At 39.3% G+C, this 15,030-nt stretch overlaps 1 pseudogene; it reads right to left on the minus strand.

The window, feature by feature from the left end:
• Positions 1 to 1,828: 1,828 nt before the first annotated feature.
• LOC113904540 lies at positions 1,829 to 1,928 on the minus strand (annotated as a pseudogene).
• Positions 1,929 to 15,030: the final 13,102 nt, after the last annotated feature.

Raw genomic sequence — 15,030 nt, forward strand, 5'->3', positions numbered from 1 at the left:
ATTGTCTGCATACCCTCTGATTTTATACCACTGATGTTTCGGGAGACAAAGAAGATCACCCTTGGCAGGACCTAATCCCTCTGCAGAAATGTTAACTCAATGAAATTTCATCCCTTTGTTCTTCAGATCATCTCCGAAATCATTCATAGCCTGTCAAACAATGCAAAAGCAAAAAAAAAAAAAAAAAGGAATTTTATTATAGTTTAACGGTTTATTTTTAAACCTAAATGCTATATTTCAACTGTGAGGCTTGACTGAGGAGCATTTAAAAGGATGGGTGGGCTTTGTGTACATACACAGCGAAGACAAAAACTTTTCTACCAATATCAATAGAAACCAGTTGATGATGAATTCAGCTCCCTATAACTGAGGTTTAAAAAAACAAAAGACTGGGTGGGGGGGTGTGAGGAATATCTTCATATAAAATTCAGCCCAATCCACTGATCAGAAGAATTCTACCATAGCAAAGGGTAATCATGAGTATATTTTACCTGAAAGAGGCATTAGAAATTCTCCAGTTGGTAGGGGAGGGGGATGATAGTCAGGATTGCCTGGGGCTGAGGCTGTGAGGAAAAGAATAGCGGAGCACTGAGCATATAGAGTTTGCACGCTCAGTTGCTCAGTCATGTCCAACTCTTTGTAGCCACATGTACTGTAACCCGCCAGGCTCCTTGGTCTTTGGAATTTTCCAGGCAAGAATACTGGAGTGGGTTACGATTTCCTCTTCCAGGGGAAATGGAAATCCCGACCCAGTGATGGAAGCTGCATCTCTTGTGTCTCCTGCATTGGCAGTTGAATTCTTTACCACTAGCGCCACCTGGGAAGCCTATATTATAGTTTGACAAACCTCCAAAGAGAATCTTTTTAACCTTTCATAATTTAACAATCACTGATCCAAACGATGCTTTATAGATCTGGCTATAATTCAAACCATCTGGGGATCTTTTAGAAATCCTACTGTCCAGGTCACTTACAGACCAAATTAGAATCTCTGGATTGGACCCCAGTGTGAAAGCTTTTAAGAATTATATATGAGAGGTTAGGAATCCATAGGCCCACAGGTAGGGGGAAGCTTGCTAACACTGGAACAAGGGTAAGTCCCCAGCTCACATTTGAGTAGCTGCAAAGAGCTACTTCATTTCTCTACAGACTCCTCCCCAACTAAGGATTACCATGCCCTCCAGGGAAAATGTTATCTTTAAATCAGCAATTTTTCTTTAATCATAGTGCAAAACATATATAAAATTTACAGTCTTCACTATTTTAAAGGTACAGTTCAGTAGTGTTAGGTACATTCGCAGTGCTCTCAAACTTTTTCATTTTGCAAAACTGAAGCTCTCTACCCAATTCCCTATTCCCTGCGGTTTCCAGACCCTGACAACCACCATTTCACTTTCTGCTTTTGTGAGTTGAACTACTTTAGATTCCTTGTATAAGTAGAATCATATAGCATTTATCTTTGGGAAACTGGTTTATTTCCCTTAGCATAATGACCTCAAGTTTCATCCATGTTGTAGCACGTAACAGGATTTCTTTTTTTTTCCAAGCTGAATAATATTTAATTGCATGATTATACCATGTTTTCTTTATCAATTCATCTGTCCATGGATATTGGGTTGCATCTACCTCTTATATATTGTGAATAATGCTGTAATGAACTTGAGTATGCAAATAACTATTTGAGACCCTGTGTTGAATTCTCTTGGCTATACATCCAGAAATGGGGTCATTGGATCATATGGTATTTTAATTTTTGAAGAATCACCATTCTGTTTTCCATGGTGGCTGTATCACTTTTCATTCCTACCAACAGTACACAAGAGATTTTAAGAATATGGAAAACATCATGAATTTGCATGTCATACTTATGCAGGGAGCATGCTAATCTCTGTATTGTTTCAATTTTAGCATACTGGCTGCTGAAGCAAACACCAAATAAAAAAAATTTTTTGAGATAATATTCAGAGCTTATTAACAAACCCCAAAGAGATGGCAGGCTGAGTCTCCCAGATTTATTTTTTAAAATGCATGGTTGAATAATTAATTTTATTTTAAGAGGAATCAGATCAATGTCAAAGAAAAGTTACTAACAGGGGGCCCTCAAAGCATAGCCAAGAACTTGCTAGAAATGCAGATTCTTCCTGAATCAAAAAATTCTGCAAATTGGGTCCAGCAATCTGTATTTTAGAAATTTTGTACAGGCTATTAATGCATACTAAACTTGGAAACGCTCTCTACATTTTGATTTTATGGATCTTAGAACATTCTAAGCGCTAATACTTTTCCTATTAATGCTTGAAATGCCAATACATTTATTTCTTTTTGTTTTGCTTTGCTTTCTGTTAGTTGTTTGGTTGCCTGGTTGGTGAAACAGCCTTGCTTTAAGCATTGGTGACTTCAGGATAAAAGCAGGCTTAGGCAGCATTTCACACTATAATTCATAACTACGGTAACTTCTCAGTCATGATGTAAAATGACTAAGTCTGTAAAATGAGAAGACTATGTCAAGGTTGGCAGATCTCTGCCTTACATGCCACTTTTCCAAAACCCAAGACAGACATTGCTAATTGATCAAGACACTCTATACCTCCCATTCAGATAGAGTCTCAGAATCCTTCTTGACATAGCCCTATCAAAAAGGGCTATATAAAAAGTTATATCCTGGAATGAAATCCATTTGCTACCAGATAATCTTAATGAGATTATCTTGATAAGCCCCTTAATGAGGGTGAAAGAGGAAAGTGAAAAAGCTGGCTTGAAACTCAGCATTAAAAAAAAACTAAGATCATGTCATCTGGTCTCATCACTTCATGGCAAATAGAAGAGGAAAAAGTGGAAGCAGTGACAGATTTTATTTCCTTGGACTCCAGAATCACTGCAGACAGTATCTGCAGCCATGAAATTAAAAGATGCTTGCTCATTGGAAGATGTCAGAGTTTGACCACAAACAAGGCTGAGAGCTGAAGAATTGATGCTTTCGAACTACGGTGCTGGAGAAGACTCTTGAGAGTCCCTTGGACTGCAGGGAGATCAAACCAGTCAATCCTGAAAGAAATTAACCCTGAATATTCACTGGAAGGACTGTTGGTGAAGCTTAAGCTCCAATTCTTTGGCCACCTGATGTGAAGAGCCAGCTCATTGGAAAAGACCCTGATGCTGGGGAAGATTGAAGGCAGGAGGAGAAGGGGATGACAGAAGATGAGTTCTTTAGATGGCATCACCGACTTGAAGGACATGAATTTGAGCAAACTCCAAGAGATAGTGGATAGTAGAGGAGCCTGGTGTGCTGCAGTCCACGACTTAGTGACTGAATAACAAATCATCATTGCCTTGTTTATCTCTGTCCTTAAATAGTATGGGCTCCAAATACTATCAATTCTAGGCTGTCCTCCAGAATTGTTAATATTCTGTGAGCTTAGTTTTCTCATCTATAAGATGCCACTGGTGTCATCTACCCCATGGGGTTCTTAGGAAGATAAATGAAATAATGCATTTGAACCAGCTGGATCAGCACTAGACACAAAGTTATTAAAAGTTGATTAAATCTTAGTTCTTTTTTTTTCCTTAGTTGCATCTTTTTTTGATTAATTTATTTATTTTAATTGGAGGATAATTATATTACAATATTGTGATGGTTTACATTGGACTGAATCAGCCACAGGCACACAACTCTTCTTTACATTTTTTTCTGGCTGCTCACTTTACCATTGGCTGGCAAGTATAGCAGGCCAAGCTCAGTGTTTCCCTGAGAAGTGGAAGCGCTCCTGGTATTGGCTTGGCCATGATGAGAACTGACTGACTTCTTAGCCTTTGCCTCTGTTGCAGTATTACCGTCACTACTCTGCTTACCAAGTTTGCACATTGATTCAGATGAGTAGCCTTTGGGTGAAAAGGGAGTATTCTTACTTATTTAAACTAATCTCACAAGAGCAAAATCTAAATAATAATCTTCTCCAGTACAAAAATGGAGAAGGCAATGGCAACCCACTCCGGTACTCTTACCTGGAAGCTCCCATGGACAGAGGAGCCTGGTAGGCTGCAGTCCATGGGGTTGCAAAGAGTCAGACACAACTGGGCGACTTCATTTTCACTTTTCACTTTCATACATTGGACAAGGAAATGGCAACCCACTCCAGCGTTCTTGCCTGGAGAATCCTAGGGACGGAGGAGCCTGGTAGGCTGCCATCTATGGGGTCGCACAGAGTTGGACATGACTGAAGTGACTTAGCAGCAGCAGGAGCCACCACAAAAATCAACTCTGCACACATATAACCAATGTTCTAGTGCCAACTTAATACGATGTTAATGAGAATGTTTCCCTCTTGGATTAGATGAAAGGAAGTTAAGATTTATTAAGGACCATGCATGTGTGATCAATGCAAAGAAATAGAGGAAAACAATCGAATGGAAAAGACTAGAGATCTCTCCAAGAAAATTAAAGATACCAAGGGAACATTTCATGCAAAGATGAGCAAATAAAGGACAGAAATGGTATGGACCCAACAGAAGCAGAAGATATCAAGAAGAGGTGGCAAGAATACACAGAAGAACTGTACAAAAAGATCTTCATGACCCGGATAACCACGACGGCGTGATCACTGAAAAAACTCTAGGTGCTTCTGCCCCTGCGATTCTGAGAATGATAGAAACTGACTGAATCATTAGCACTCGCCCAAGTCGCACAAGTGTCTCTGTCACCCTCTTCACCATATCACTCCACATTTTGTTCTGCTTCGTGACTCGGGGGTGAGCTGTAACTGACAGAAGAATCTAAATTGCCCTCTTATCAAACGTAAGTTTAAAGTAGGTCTGCATGACTTCTTTGGTTTAGGGCAAGGGTGAATAAATGTCTGATTTTATCAGACGCAAATTTGCAGAAGTGATGAGAGTCAAAAAATTCTTATTATTCAACAAGGGTTCTTGCTGAGACATCCAAAACACATCAGGTTTTAACACCTTTTTTTTTTCTAATATAAATTTATTTTAATTGGAGGTTAATTACTTTACAATATTGTATTGGTTTTGCCATACATCAACATGAATCCGCCACAGGTATATACGTGTTTCCCATCCTGAACTCCCCTCCCACCTCCCTCCCCGTACCATTCAAGTCTGCACACTGCCTGGTCTTACTGTATCAGACAGACTGAAGCTAACATCTCAGTTTTACCACTAGCTGTGTGACCTTGGTCTAATTACTCATCTTTTTTGGATTTCAAATTTCTCAATGAAGATAATAACTACCATTCAAACTTGATGTAAAAATTAAATGCAAAGTACAAGTGTAAGTGTTTTAATAGAGTCTATGTTCTAGCATTTTGCTAAGTCACTTCAGTCGTGTCCGACTCTGTGTGAACCCATAGACGGCAGCCCACCAGGCTCCACCATCCCTGGGATTCTCCAGGCAAGAACACTGGAGTGGGTTGCCATTTCCTTCTTCAATGCATGAAAGTGAAAGTGAAGTTGCTCAGTCATATCCAACTCTTAGCGACCCCATGGACTGCAGCCTACCAGGCTCCTCCATCCATGGGATTTTCCAGGCAAGAGTACTGGAGTGGGATACCATTGCCTTCTCCAATGTTCTAGCATACAACTGTACAAAAAAGATCTTCATGACCCAGATAATCACAATGGTGTGATCACTGACCTAGAGCCAGACATCCTGGAATGTGAAGTCCAGTGGGCCTTAGAAAGCATCACTATGAAAAAAGCTAGTGAAGGTGATGGAATCCCAGTTGAGCTATTCCAAATCCTGAAAGATGATGCTGTGAAAGTGCTGCACTCAATGTCCCAGCAAATTTGGAAAACTCAGCAGTGGCCACAGGACTGGAAAAGGTCAGTTTTCATTCCAATCCCAAAGAAAGGCAATGCCAAAGAATGCTCAAACTACTGCACAGTTGCACTCATCTCACATGCTAGTAAAGTAATGCTCAAAATTCTCCAACCCAGGCTTCAGCAATATGTGAACTGTGAACTTCCTGATGTTCAAGCTGGTTTTAGAAAAGGCAGAGGAACCAGAGACCAAATTGCCAACATCCGCTGGATCATGGAAAAAGCAAGAGAGTTCCAGAAAAGCATCTATTTCTGCTTTATTGACTATGCCAAAGCCTTGGACTGTGTGGATCACAATAAACTGTGGAAAATTCTGAAAGAGATGGGAATACCAGACCACCTGACCTGCCTCTTGAGAAACCTATATGCAGGTCAGGAAGCAACAGTGAGAACTGGTCATGGAACAACAGACTGGTTCCAAATAAGAAAAGGAGTTCGTCAAGGCTGTATATTGTCATCCTGTTTATTTAACTTATATGCAGAGTACATCATGAGAAATGCTGGACTGGAAAAAGCACAAGCTGGAATCAAGATTGCCGGGAGAAATATCAATAACCTCAGATATGCAGATGACACCACCCTTATGGCAGAAAGTGAAGAGGAACTCAAAAGCCTCTTGATGAAAGTGAAAGTGGAGAGTGAAAAAGTTGGCTTAAAGCTCAACATTCAGAAAACGAAGATCATGGCATCTGGTCCCACCACTTCACGGGAAATAGATAGGGAAACAGTGGAAACAGTGTCAGACTTTATTTTTCTGGGCTCCAAAATCACTACAGATGGTGACTGCAGCCATGAAATTAAAAGACATTTACTCCTTGGAAGGAAAGTTATGACCAACCTAGATAGCATATTGAAAAGCAGAGACATTACTTTGCCAACAAAGATCCGTCTAGTCAAGGCTAGATGGTTTTTCCTGTGGTCATGTATGGATGTGAGAGTTGGACTGTGAAGAAGGCTGAGCGCCGAAGAATTGATGTTTTTGAACTGTGGTGTTGGAGAAGACTCTTGAGAGTCCTTGGACTGCAAGGAGATCCAACCAGTCCATTCTGAAGGAGATCAGCCCTGGGATTTCTTTGGAAGGAATGATGCTAAAGCTGAAACTCTAGTACTTTGGCCACCTCATGCAAAGAGTTGACTCATTGGAAAAGACTCTGATGCTGGGAGGGATTGGGGGCAGGAGGAGAGGGGACGACAGAGGATGAGATGGCTGGATGGCATCACTGACTCAGTGAGTCTGAGTGAACTCCGGGAGTTGGTGATGGAGAGGGAGGCCTGGCATGCTGCAATTCATGGGGTTGCAAAGAGTCAGACACGACTGAGCGACTGATCTGAGCTGATCTGATGTTCTAGCATAGTTTATCAAGTAATATTTGCTTAATGATGAATGAATGGCCAATCAATACATGCAAAAATTGTGGAAAAAAATTTTCCCCTTTTCTTGCACATCCTCATTCCAGACTCAACTGAGACATAAACATGAAACACAAATACTGTATTTATTTTACATAGAAATTTACAGTTTTTATTTTTTTTCTTTAATAGAAAATTATTTAATTAGTATACATGTGTTCCCCATCCTAAACCCTCCTCCCTCCTCCCTCCCCACACCATAGTTTTTAAAATGAGAATTATTTAATCTTTGTAAAAGTTCTTGAGTGACAGTTTAAGAAGGGTTGTCACTTCCATTTATAGAAAAAGAAAGGAAGGTTAAGGGCAGTAATTTTAATTTAATTAACAAATCCATATAGTTAAAAGAAGAAAAGAAGGAAGTAAGGAAGGGAGAAGGGGCTCAAGGACAGGTTCCTCTAAATTTAAATTCTTTCCATTTTAGAAAACCACCATCCCATATATCCATGAACACTGAAGCAACCCATCTGTAATCACTGGACCAAGTGTTAACATAATCAAAATAGACATTTCCTTCCTGGCTAAACCTGATTAATGGTTTAATCTATCTATGGTATCATTTCTGGAAAACACAAAGGAGATTTTTCATATAAGCCTGTCAGAAAAGATTCAGGCTCAGAAGAAGCAATCTTTTAATTACCTTCAGTTGTGCTAGCTCCAAGATGGCTTCGAGTGGAGAAGAGATTAGGACACATAGTCATTTCAAATGTGTCATTCCCAGTGTTCTCAGCTGCCAGTCAGAACCTAGAACAATTTCAGACGAAGCCATGGACAGATTTATGATAAAGGAGAGCTTTGAGATTAGACAACGAAGAGGGGGACTAACTCAGAAACTCCAAGGCACTTGGTTCCCTAAATAGAATGATGTCCTGAAATCCAATAGAAAAATAAAGAGGTGGAGGGATGTATTAATGTTTATTAACTGTCTATTACATGTTAGGGTAAGCACTGAAATGAAACCTCTAAATACAGTATCCCATTTAATCTCCTAATATACCTGAAAAGTAGACATTTTTATCACCACTGTATAAATAAGAATCTGTAGCTCATAGAATTTAGGTAGCATGTCCAAAATTAGTGGCCAAGCTTCAACTGAAGCCCTGACTTGTCTGAATCTAAAACCCTTGTTTCATCATCTGACTAAGAGTTCTCAACTAGCAGCCTACAGATCAGAGCAGGGCTGACAAGAAAGGAAAAATACAGATATTCATGTTCCATTCTAGAACAATATTCTGACTCAGTACATCTGTGATGTACTGCCTACTTCTCTGTCCTTAGCAAGCGTTTTGGGTAATTACAAGGGACAGTGAGGTTTGAAAAGCTCATGCCATGTTGTCTCCTCAGGAGACAAATATGTTTCTCAGATCAATGGTACTCAGCACACTCAGCACTTAGCTAGTGTCATGAGTATAAATTGCTCCTGGACACCCAAGGTGCATGAGTGACCCTATGTCTCTATATTTGCAAATCAAACTGTGTCCTTTCAACCTATCACTATGCCATTGGGGGTAGGTCTCACTAGGTCAAGAAAAGCCAAGAAAACCGGAAGTGCAATCATCCTTCCTGATCTCAGAAGAGCTCCTCTCATTTTTTCCTAAGCTACCAAGCAAAGTGGCCCTTCACTCTCAACCCTAGGGCCACTGTCCACTTGTCTTTACATTTTTTTCTTTAGCAAGGAAATTTAATGGTTAACTAGGATGCATAAAATATTTTAGGCCCCAGAGTCAACAGATAGCATTTTTCTCTTTTATGGGAATAAGATAAGTGTGAAAATACATGAAAATGAGGCTTCTATCCCCAAGGGTGAATTGCTATGTCTTCAAAGTGATGGGAAACAAAACAGAAGTTTGAGTCTTTACTCTTGCCTGGAGAATTCCATGGACGCAGGAGCCTGGGGGCTACAGTCCATGGGATCGCAAAGAGTCAGACACGACCGTGTGACTAACTTTACTTTTATTCTGCTCCCTTAAATTATCATTAACCCACCTTGCCGAGCTGTTTACAGACTTCAGCGCAAAATAAGATGACATTCAAATCAATGTGTATGCTTGGTCATAACAGATGCCTGACACTGAGTGAGAAAAAAATGGGAAACAAAACAAAACATGGCCCCTTCCCCACGGAGACTTTGACATCCTATTGTGAAATGGAGCATATATGGAGCGGCCCTGAGCTTTTACACATTGGACTCCTTTCTTTGTTCAATTATGACTATATTTTGGCATTCTGACTCAAGGCTTTACATGCCCTACCCTCCAAAAATTTGAAATATTGATATTATGGTTATTCTCTAAACACTACAAAATAAGGTATAGCAATATACTTTGCAAACTGTAATTTATTATACTGATGTACCAGGAATCTTAAAAATTCTTAAAAGTAAGGAAAAAAGTAGACAGTTTTATCACTGCAGTAAGTATGCAGTGATAAAAGAAGTCACCTCACTTCTGGCTTCATCTTATCTTTTCTACCATAATTTCTTCTTTGCTCCACTGTCATCCTCTTGGGCTTATCTTTATTCACAGGTGACATTGTTTTTTATATAAAAAACCTAAGTATTGACTTAAAACAATAAAACAGCCAGTTATTTTACCATCAAAATGAGTTTATTTGTGTACAACAAAATTGCAATTCAGGACACACAATCTATGGTAAACCACGGGCAAGTCGAGAATACAAAGGAGAGGGCAGTTCTGTTATAGAGGAGAAGGGAGAGTTGGAAGGGGCTGGTATGGACAGAGTCTGTTGGAGAAAACAGGGAATTTGCAGTGAGGTGGCTTTTCATTAGCTGACTATAACAGTCTCTCCTTAGCTAGCTTGTTGCCAGGCAAGAAGAAATTCTTCCTTCCTCCTGCTGGGTAGTAAAGTAGTAACCTTCTGGAATGTTTCTTTTTCAAGTTATACAGATTTCATGAATTGGCATAAAGTTCATTAAGCATTCCACCCCCAAACCCTACCAGAAATAGTTATAAAAATAAAATCTCTAATGCTGGCTCACACACACTGCGCTCCTAACAGGCACCCTCCACTTTGCCTGGGTTATCTCATTCAACCCTCACAATAACGCTATGAAGCCAAAATAGCACACATGTTCTCGAGATTGAACAAAACTGTACTTCCAAGAGGCTAGACAGTTTGCCAAAGTCACACGGGTGAACTGGAACCCAGGCATATTGATGTAGAAAATCATAGTGTCTTTTTCACTCTGCAGCTACAGACATCTATTATTTTATCTGTTTTTCAAATACTCTATGGTTCTTATCATGTGCTTGTCACAATTCAAAACACTTTACAAATATCAATTGATTCAATAGTCATAACCTCTTAGGTAGGTGTTATTAATATCCCCATTTTAAAAATAAAAGAGCTGACTTCATTTTCAGAGCCTCTGACGCATTTTCTAAAAACAATTTCTAAGAGTCCCTGACAGCTCTAGCAGCTACTGATTCAATAACAGACAAGATACCTCCAAGGTCAGACTCACCAGCCCCATGTTTGAGACAAGGCCATCTTGAAGACGGGGCAAAATCTTTTGAAGTGATGTCTATACAATTCTGTCTGAAACAATAAAGCAAAAACAAATCAAATTTAGTTTTTCTTGGAAAAATTATGACAAAGAGATGACATCAGCTGACAGTTGTGCAGGTTTCTATTTTAATACGTATTCATTTGAAAGGGTGCTTGAAAATACAATTGAGAGCATCTAAGAAGCTTCTGTCAAAAGTACTCAGTCCAGTTTTTGGTTAACAAATAAATGGAAAAGAAAAAAGGAGGGAAGGAGTGAGGGAAAGAGAAAGAAAAAGAGAGAGAAAGAAGGGAAGGAAGAAAGGAAAAGATGGAGGGAAGGAGGAACAAAAAAATATAAAAAATATAAAGAAAGGAGTAAAACAATATCCTTCCCAGAAGCTAAAAATATATGAAACAAGCAAAGTATCAAGAAGTGTAATATCATAGACTTAGTGTCAGCTAAGATCAAGTCTTTCTTCCATCCCTCAAGAACTCTATAACCACTGACAAGTTACTTGACCTCTTCAAGTACCAGTTTCTTTACTTGAAAAATCAGAACAGTACCTTTTTGTGTGATTAGATGAAACAATGTGTGTGAAGACTCTAATACTATGAGAAGTGACTGTACCTACTCTAACATGTAAGGCTTGAGGACATAAAAAAATGCAAATGGAAAACCTTACTTTGAACCATCACCGCAAAAGCAGTATTTTGGATGCCTGTTCTCAAAACTAGATGGAATCAGATGATCCCTAGAAGCAGTACTGCACTGAGGGAAATGTTGACAACTCCAGCTAACCTACTCTAACTGTTTCATATTTCTTAAAACAACGAGCAGATTAAAAGGTAGTCAAAACAGGTACATCCTAGGTATTTTAAGCATTGTCAATACATAAAAATAATAATAAGTAAGTCTTGAGAGTTTCTTTGGTAACATTGCCCTCCAAATAAAATATCAACATCACAGTCAATAAATTACATTCTTTTTTCCATTTATAAGGCATGGCCTGTCTCCTAAATGCCACAGACTTCCACAGAGAGGAAATCTATAATTAGCCTATTTATTCAAAAACAGTCTTCTCACTTACCTCCTTCAGTCAACATTTCTTTTTTATCAGACAGACTTCACTACTTAAGATTCTGCTTTCAAATTCCAGCTCTTTTAGTTACTAACTTTGGGCACATTAAGTAATCTTTCTTGGCTTCGGTGTTCTCATTTAAAACATGGAGTTAAGACTTGCCTTTATAGGGAACTGAATGTCAAAATGCCCATCAAATTGTCTCCACACACATTCATTACTCAATATGTGTCAGCTACTGACTTGTTTATTCATGCTATTATTTATTGTTATCTCTGAGTTGTGTTCCTTATTAATTCTCTCAAACAACTTCATTCTGAACTCATAATGTCTCCATGCCCAAAATACCATATCTAAAACCCTGCCCTTCTGAGATAGTTTATGATAACTAATCTAGATGACTTCTGATCAGGTCCTTCAACTAGAGCTACTGAGGAAACTGTCCAGTCAGATCTCGATATCCACCAGTTCTGCATCTGCAGATTCAACCAACCACAGATGTTAAACACTGTGCATGATCTGTGGTTGGCTGAATCTGCAGAACCCATGAAATAGATGGCAGACTAAGGCATTTAAATATCAGGGGTTTTGGTATGAAGGCGGGGGTGGGGCATGTGGATTAGGGTGTCCCAGAACCTATCCCGGCAGAGGATACTGAGGGGTGACAGTACTTGGAAATCTGTTCAGAAGAAAAGCTCCTGTCTTGAATTTAAGCAAGGTTGTTGCTCAGTCACTAAGTCATGTCTGACTTTGCATTGCAGCCCATCAGGCTTTCCTGTCTTTTACTACCTCCCAGAGCTTGCTCAAACTCATGTCCATTGAGCCGGTGATGCCACCCAACCGTCTCATCCTCTGTCATTCCCTTCTCCTCCTGCCTTCAATCTTTCCCAGCATCAGGGTCTTTTCCAATGAGAAAAGACCTTCAGCTCGTCGCATGAGGTGGCCAAAGTATTGGAGCTTCAGCTTCAGCATCAATCCTTCCAATGAACACTCAAGGTTGATTTCCTTTAGGATTGACTGGTTTGATCTCCTTGCTGTCCAAGGGATTCTTCAGAGTCTTCTTCAGCACCACAGTTCGAAAGCATAAATTCTTCAGCTGTCAGCCTTCTTCATGATCCAATTCTCACATCCATACATGACTACTGGAATAACCATAGCTTTGACTGTACTGACCATTGTCAGCAAAGTGATGTGTCTGCTTTTTATTATGTTGTCTAGGTTTATCATAGCTTTTCTTCCAAGGAGCAAGCATCTTTTAATTTCATGGCTGCAGTCACTGTCCTTAGTGATGATAAAGCCCAAGAAAATAAAATCTGTCACTTTTTCCTCATCTATTTGCCATAAAGTGATGGGGCCAGGATGCCATGATCTTAGTTTTTTGAATGCTGAGTTTTAAGCCAGCCTTTTCACTCTCCTCTTCACCTTCATCAAGAGGCGTTTTAGTTCCTCTTCGCTTCTGCCATTAGGGTAGTATCATCTGCATATCTGAGCTTGTTGATATTTCTCCCGGAAATCTTGATTCCAGCTTGTGATTAATCCAGCCTGGCATTTCACATGATGTACTCTGCATAAAAGTTAAATAAGCAGAGTGACAATATACAGCCTTGATGTACTCCTGTCCCAATTTTGAACCAGTCTATTATTTCATGTCCAGTTCTAACTGTTGCTTCTTGACCTGCATACAAACAAGATTAGAAGTTAGAAATAAATGTACTCTCACTAACCTTGAAAAGGGAGACATGACTGTTCAACTCATGGGTTAGTATCAGGTAGAAAGTGTCAGCGACTAAGATGACTGATTTGCAGATTACTGGATTCCTCAGGTTAACCAGGAAGAAGGGTGGCTACAAGAAGAACTAAGAAAACTAAGACATTAAACAGTGCAGAAATGAGTACATAAGGTCACTCAGAGTGTCAAGAATAACATAAATGACATGAACATGACATGAGCATTCTAGATTTTGAAGAATTTATAATTCTGTTCATGCATTCTAATGGCATCCTTGAGATAATTAAAATGTCTCTGAAACTAGTGAGTGAGGTGTCAAAGCAGATAACTCAATAAAGATGTCAGCTTTCTGTGTAACAGCTGTCAAAACAGTGACTAAGATTTAAGACTAGCAATGATTTTCTTTTTCCCTGGCCAATTGATGAAATGACAGTGACTTCTCACTAGTATATGCTTGATAAAGTATAGGCTTTGGAAAACAGGGAGGGGCAGGGCTGGTCTGTTTGAAGGACAATATCCCAGTAAATTCTACCCTAAACTGCTGCAAAAACCTAGTTTTTAACCTCTTCTTCTTATGACAGAAACAACTTCCAAAAATGCTGAAGTAATTCATGTTCTTCCCCGATTAGAACTCTTCAGAAAGGTCACCTTTCGTGGGATGGATGATCTTTTGTGACCTATCTTTCAATCATTAGATGTGCAGTTTTTCATGAACCTTGCAGACAAGGTTAATTGACCTCCCTGTCTTGTCCTTTCATCCATATCTGACCTGTGTGTTTCTCCAGGATATTCTTAAAATTTTTGTGTCCTCATTCAGGGTACCATTAGGCTCACTCCTACATGTTAAACCACGTATGATGATGTAGCAGTTCAGAGCATAGGCATTGAAATCAGTCACATGAATATGAATACCAGTCTGCCAGTTACTAGCAGTGGGACTTTTGTCTAATGAATTAGCATTCATTCCTGAGATTCCTAATCAGCAAATCAGATATAGTACCTCACTCCTAGATTGTTATGAGCATTTAATTGGCTAATACATGTAAAGGTTATAGTAAAATAAATGTTGTTATTTCAGGTTTAATAAACACTTTGATCATACAGTCAGGTTGTTGTGATTCTGGGAAAGAACATGAGCCCTGGTGCCATGAAGGCCCGAATCTGAAGCCCAGCTCCCCTACTAAACCAGCTATTTACCAATTAACAACATCCTTAGCATCACTGCACCATTTCATTTATACACTGGAGATGAAAATATCCGAAATCCCAAGTTTGGGAAGATAATTAGATCAAAACCACAATGAGATATCACTTCTCACTTGTTAAAATACAGCTATCAAAACAAAAGATATTGTTGGCCAGCATGTGGAAAAAAGAGAACTTTTATACATTGCTGGTGGGAAAGTAAATTGCTGAAGTCACTGTGGAAAGCAGTATGGCGTTTCCTCAACAAACCAAACTATTATATGAAACAGC

Source organism: Bos indicus x Bos taurus, chromosome 14 (assembly GCF_003369695.1).
Source record: "Bos indicus x Bos taurus breed Angus x Brahman F1 hybrid chromosome 14, Bos_hybrid_MaternalHap_v2.0, whole genome shotgun sequence".
NCBI lineage: Eukaryota > Metazoa > Chordata > Mammalia > Artiodactyla > Bovidae > Bos > Bos indicus x Bos taurus.